We start from the raw sequence: 7,376 nt of genomic DNA, 5'->3' as shown, positions 1-7,376 counted from the left end.
TTGAAGACATACGAATATCTTTCAAGAATATTAATCACATTCTTCAGCTCTGATAATATATACATGCGGACGAGCGGAACATCTTTAAAATTGTTTCCTGCAGGAGTTTGAAGATCTAAAACTGTTTAATCTTTTAATATTTCTGCCATTATCTACAAAACAGAATACAATTGTTAAGTAATTGAGAGGAGTTCAAGATGGGCGAAGTTTTTTCTTATCTTTCTGCTTCAGAATGAAATGACATTAAATGAAACGCATGGTCTATGTTTCATCTTTATGTATAACTAATTGTACTTCGTACTTCGCAGAGTTGAATATAACACCGACTATTGTGTCAGCAAACTGCTCTCACAGTCGTCACGCGGAACAAGTTAACGTAATAATTTGATTGATACCTGCGCTGCTCGTTGCATATTCAGTCGCGTGCTATTATCCGACTCGTTCCATCAAAATTGTCATTAATAAAATCTGTTTTGCAAATTTGTGCACAGCTTTACATTAGAATGCGTTATACATTCAGCAAGGCATTGATCGTATTGTGACAAACGTGCATCATTCTGCGATTTTACACAAAAGAATTGGAAACTGTAAAGTTAAAAAGGAAGAGAAATTCGGAATAAGTATAAACTTGATAACTTTGATCATTTAATAGATCGTCAATCTAATATTAATTTATTAATAGCATTTGTTACTCTTATATATTTCAAATTATTCGTTACTGTCCGATATTAGCACAATAATTAAATTGAGATTACTAATTTCAGTTTATTAATCATTTCATCATACGAGAAGTAGAAACTTACTCTGCGGCTCTTTGCTAAAGCTAATGTCTCTGGGGGTAAAACTACTATTTAATTTAATACAGTTATAACTAATGTGTTTTTATTTAATAATTGCAACTAATAAAATAATGTTGATGTCGCATTTATGGTTATATATAATTATATATTAATAATTCTCAAAACAATTCTCATTCTCATGACTATAAAATTATTATATAGCGAAATTATATATTGAAATTTTAGAAATCACATTATCATTTGTAAAACTATTTTACCTTTTTTTTTTTAGTGTACATTTTTTGGCCAAGGAACCTCGTACCTGAAATATCCCTATACGCGTTATATTGATCATTATTTACTTATTGAGGTGAAAAAATGATAATAAAAAATACCGCTATTAATTGTACGAAAGATTTTTCTTTCGTGACGCTGTGCAATTAGATACCAAAGCGCGCTGACCGTGTAGCTTCGCGCTATCAGCTAGTGGGTCAGTCAACAATGAGGTCAGCCGAGGGCGAATCTGGACTACGGGTCAGCCAATCGCGTTGTACGGTTTGCCCGACAATGAGTATTAACTGTATACGTATACTACACACCCGCAATACAGTTAAATTCGTGCCGCATTTACGCAGTGGCGTAACGCCAACTAAAAAGTTTGGCCGACTAAAAAGTAAAGTACATGTATCAGTTAGTGGACATGATTCAATTTGTTGGATGAAGAGAGAAGTGTAGTACAAAATTTTAAATATTAATTTTAAATATTACAAATTTCCAACATATTAAGATCTCTTTAATAAATGCCTGTTGAGCATCAAAATTTAACTGTGATATTATTTCAGTAGTTTAGCTGCGTTTTTAAATTCGATAAAATTTCGGCGCGCAGTTCATATGATGATAATGAACAAATATGCGTATATATGCATGTATAATATACATATATATGCTGAAAAAAAATTGTATGAAATTTTAATAATTTTTGTTCTGTAAACAAATGTTCTACTATTTAAGTAACTGTTTATTAAAATTTTGTAAAAATTTTTTCAGTATAATATATATAAATTTACATTGAATTACTTAAGCATTAAAAAAATCTATAGCTTCGATCGTTATGCCCATTTCCCTCATAGCACGTAATATCACAGTAATATTGCAGTAATATTACAATATATACCAAAAATATCACATATCACAGAAATATTACTGATATATTACATGTTGATAACCAACATTGAAATATCACAATAATATTGTGGCAATATAACGTCTTAAATAACAGAATGACACTATAATTAATAACATTTTTATGGTGTCTTATTGACGTTAGAGACGTTAATGAGGCGTCATTAAAACGTTATTAAAATATCACAAAATTATTCGTACACACACATAATTTTATAAGTAGTAATTTTTATTTAAAGACTCCGCCATTACACCTGCAGTTGACTGTCATTAGACTTTGTATTGTTGTAACATTGTTTTTATTTTTGATCGAGAGTCAGTTATTAATGTTTGTAATAGATTTATTTCTTATAAGTAGTATTTATTATATTTATTACAATTTTGGCTCTTTCAACATATTTTTGTTTAATTTTGTATTACTTAAGCCATTAGATATATGTATATCATATATTATAATTTTTTTAATTTGTTATAATGTTACATATTAGTTATTGTATTGTATGACAATCGGTATTATTTTCTAATTAATATTATTTGAAATAATTTTTAAAATGACACAATAAAAATATTAAATCTATAAATTAAAAAAAATCTCGAATAATATGTCGCCTACAGTAGAAAAGTAAGTTTTGAACCTCGAGAAATTGGCCAATTATCATCGATTATTCTCCTCACATACGATGATGATTTGTCAGCTTTTTACGTTTAAAGCTTATTTTTCTGTTGTAGACTGACAAATTAACGGCTGCCAAGTAAAATATTGATAATTATTGTCCTTAACTATTATTGCAATCACGTAAGAAACAACTACCGGTCGGTAGTTTAGATTACCGAGACTTTCTCTCATTTCTTCTCGACGATGTTCCTCAACAGTCTTCGATTCCCATCTTACAATCAGACTCGTCTTACGTTTAAACTGACATCGTTTGTAAAAATGTACAAATGGCGGAAACTCATTTGCGGTGCGTTTACTAAAAGGACAGAATATAGGATTGTGCATAGGGTGGGGGATAAGGAGTAAATAGTGTGTTTCTCGCGGCGAGACAAGAAACAATACGGAAGTAGGTCAGCAGGACTATCGGTCATGAGGGTCCGGGTTCTTGTCTCTCATTCACGTATTTGATTCACCGCATTTGATAATATAGGAATTAGATAATATCCGACAGATATAGATTATTTTCAAAAGAGATAAGAATCGGTGATATAGAAATATATGAAGAATGTTCAGTGTATTCTTATATGTATTTAAAAAAAAAAAGAATTGAAAAGTTTGTTAAATAATTGTCCCACGTATACATGGAAAGAATATCTAAAAAGAACTTTGCACCAATCCTGTACGAAATTAGCGTTCGGTGAAATCAGCTTTTTTCATACATAGCTTATAAGCTACGATATAAAATATGTTAATATATATTATAAAATAAAGAAATGAACAATTTTTGTATTTGATCGTAGTTATACATACAGAATACAATTATACAATATATAATATACCACATCGCCATATATATATCTGTATACTAATCTTCATATAATGTTTTTGTTGGCTTCTCATTCGATTGTGTAACATAATAACTTTCTTCGGATATGCAGGTTAACACTTTTAATACAATTTTCTTCTTCACTAACACTGCCCTTGTTACTTTGTTTATTTTTGTTAGCTCTATATTTTCTATTTTTTTTTTTGTAATTTCGTTATCTTTACTTTTCGAATTTATATTCGATACAAATTCAGCTCTTTTAAAATTTTGTAAGCCCTTTATCATATGTGTCTGAAGAAAAATAGTATGAAAAATAGAAAAATATTACTAAATTATTAATAAAAATCAGGGTGAGGCATCTAAAACAAGTCATTTAAATAACTCGCTTATTTTTGATGATCGAAGAAACGTTTCGGATGAAAGTGGAACGGATTCGAAGGAGACGTGCTTCGGTCACGTTGATTTTTGGCTAGGTGAAGGCACCAAAAAGATATAAAAGTCACTTCCACTTTTTTAAATAAAATTACGTGATTTTTTTTACATAATATGATTTCTTTAATAATTTTGCATATAAGTATGAAGGTACAGATATAAAAAACAAATACTTTATAAAATATTTAATATTTCATATCAACATGTATCAGAATAAAGTATAAAATACTTGTAAACCATATTGATTTTTTGATATCTGTATCTTCATACTTTTATATGCAGAATTGTTAAAAAAATCATATTATGCAGAAAAAAAACACGTAATTTTATTTTAAAAAGTGGACCTATATCTTTTTAGCGCCTTTACCTAAATAAAAAACATGACCGAAACACACTTCTTCGGAACCGTTCCATTTTCATCTGAAAACACTTTTTCGTATTATCAAAAATAAGTGAGTTATTCAAATAATCTGTTTTATACGCAGATGCCTCTTCCTCTGTATATATAAAAAAATTTTATATGAGAAATATAAATTCTTAATTATAATTAATTTTGGCATCTAATATAGCAAAAGCTAGTATTATATACAATTTAATAAATATTAATACACACACGCACGCACGCACGCACCCGCACGCTTTATTTAATACCATTTTAATATTAAAGATTATGTATTAAATAAACAAATAGAAATAATTAAAAAATAGAATTTAAGTTTAAGATCCTGTTTTAATTACTTATTATTCTGTTTATTGATTCTAATATACATATATGTTTTACTTACTTGTAGTTTCCTAAATTTTTTTAATTTCGTGTAATGACCAACTTTCTATTTTTGACATTTTTATACAGCTTTCCGGAATTTTTCATTTAATGAGAAAGTCGGCCAAGATACGTACATTTTATCCTACGTTATCGCAAGAAGAGAGTATCATCAAACCCATCAATAAATTCTATTATAAAATACTTATCCATTATAGATATAATTGTTATTATAACTGTATAAATATTGCATATATTTAATAAACTGTAACATATATTACATCATATTTTTAAAAGTCAAATCTAATTTGTTAATGCAATAGTGAAAATATCACCTGTTTATCTTTTAATAATGCATATCTCTTAACACACACATGCACGCACGCACACATATTTTGAATAAAACTTTTCTACATGATTATAGTATACGTGGTTATAAATATCTTTCTATGTAAAAATAAAATAATATATAATTTTTTTATTCGTTATATATGTCACTTCGTAAAAAAATCGAGAATATAAAATTAATGTATATATAATAATATAACTCATAGGATACATAAAAACACATACATAATTTAACGCTAATGCGTGGTCTACAATGAGCGCATTCAGCGGACACAACAATTCTTCTTTACAATTCTGATTGGATGATCTAAAAAAATACACCAATAACAGCGAGCGCTTACTCAACTGTGAACGCGCCCAATGGCGCTACACATAGCAAGTACTGAATGAGAAAGAAATTGACAAATCACAGTTGAATGTGAAAAGAATAATCGACTGTGGTCAATTTTTACAAATAGAACTTGCAATTACGCTCAAGCCGTAATCACACTAGCTATTACGCGATTGTAATTGGGTCTGTTTTCTGTTTCTCCACTGTCTGAACTAGTGCACACGGTGCAATAAGTTAAAGTGAAACAAACGTATATTTGTTTCACTTCAACTTATTGCACCGTGTGTACTAGTTCAGGTAGTGCAGAAACAAAAAACAGACCCAATGGCTGCGTTCAGCAGACTCAACAGTTTTGCAACCGTTTTATAATGATTCGTCTTGCTGATTGGATTATAATTTTAGATCTAAAGGAATAGTCCTATCTCAGCAAAGAATCACAAAACGGTTGCAAAACTTCGTGTACTGCCCATTGTAGAATGGGCTTAACTTGTAAGGGACTGCGCAGAATAAAAGGAACAGAGTATAAGAATTTCAACCTCAGAAGTCAAATGAACTATGGAATACGCACTGTTTATTCCACAGTACATGATTTCTGATAGGTCGAAATCTTTATTCTCTGTTTCTTTTATTCTGCGTAGTCCCTTACAAGTTAAGCCCATTCTACAATGGGCAGTAGCAGTAGTGGATTACGGAGTAGGCGTAGAAATCGACCAATGATAGTTAATTATCCTCCTCACATTCAACTATGATTTGTTAATTTCTCCGCCTACTCCTTAATTCACTACTGCTACTGCCCATTGTAGAATGGGCTTTAAATCCGGATCTACAATAGAGTTTGAAGCCTTAAGCCATAAGAAATGGACGAATCATAATTGATCATTCTTTTCTAAGGCTGGAGTCCCATGATACGGAAATTACACCGGAACGGAACAGTGAGACCAATCACAATCGCAGAAAGGAAAGTAGAGTAATGATTGCAGAGATCTGATTGGTCTCACTGTTCCGTTCCGGTGTAATTTCCGTATCATGGGACATCACCCTAAGGGCTACGCAGAATAAAAGGAACAGGGAACAGAGAATAAGAATTTCGACCTATCAGAAATCATGTACTGTGGAATAAACTGTGTATTCCATAGTACATGATTTCTGATAGATTGAAATTCTTATTCTCTGTTCTCTGTTCCCTGTTCCTTTTATTCTGCGCAGCCCCTAATTGATTAATTTTTTACAGCTTTAAAGTTTAAAACATCTATTGTAGATCCGGCTTAATTGATTGTAATTTGTCCATTCCTTATGGCATAAAGCCTATTCTACAATGGGCAGTAGCAGTAGTGGATTAAGGAGTAGGCGTAGAAATCAACAAATCATAGTCGAATGTGAGAAGAATAATTAACTATCATTGGTCGATTTCTACGCCTACTCCTTAATCCACTACAACTACTACTGCCCATTGTAGAATGGACTTAATTGACTGTTTAAAAATATATTGTATAATATAAAAGGCTTTAAAATATATTGTAGATCTGGGGTTACCGAAAGATGAAACAATCGGCCCTATATCATGTCAATACCGACCTGAGTGATCCTCAGGGTTGCGTTCAGAATCATCATCTGATAGTGAGTGCACCCAGGTGTCGTGTTGCTCTTGTTTATCATTCGTAAACAACAAGGATAAAACAACATCTGGGTGCATCCGGACGACGATTTCTGAACGCACCTCAGTGCGGGATGCGCACAAGCGTGCACCAATTACATTCCTTTGTAGCCGCGCGATTGTTTTCCGAACGCTCTTCGTACCCGATAGGTTAAGTGACAGTAACTTGTGACAGGTATTTCTGCTCAAAATTACTCCGTTAAAAATCCGTCAAGATCGGACGGCTGTTAAACGTTTTGCGAAAAAAAACGGTTGATCGTAAGACGCACCAATCGGTCGTCAATCGGATAACTGGAGAGCATCGTGGCGGTATTTGTACTGTTAGCACGTTTGCAGTGCTCCAGTCGGCTCGGCAACTCTCCCCCCCCCCCCCCCCCCCCCCCCCCCCCCCCCCCCGCCCCCCTCT

The sequence above is a fragment of the Cyphomyrmex costatus genome, unplaced genomic scaffold (genome assembly GCF_001594065.2).
Source record: "Cyphomyrmex costatus isolate MS0001 unplaced genomic scaffold, Ccosl1.0 scaffold340, whole genome shotgun sequence".
Lineage (NCBI taxonomy): Eukaryota > Metazoa > Arthropoda > Insecta > Hymenoptera > Formicidae > Cyphomyrmex > Cyphomyrmex costatus.
This window is presented reverse-complemented; position numbering follows the sequence as displayed.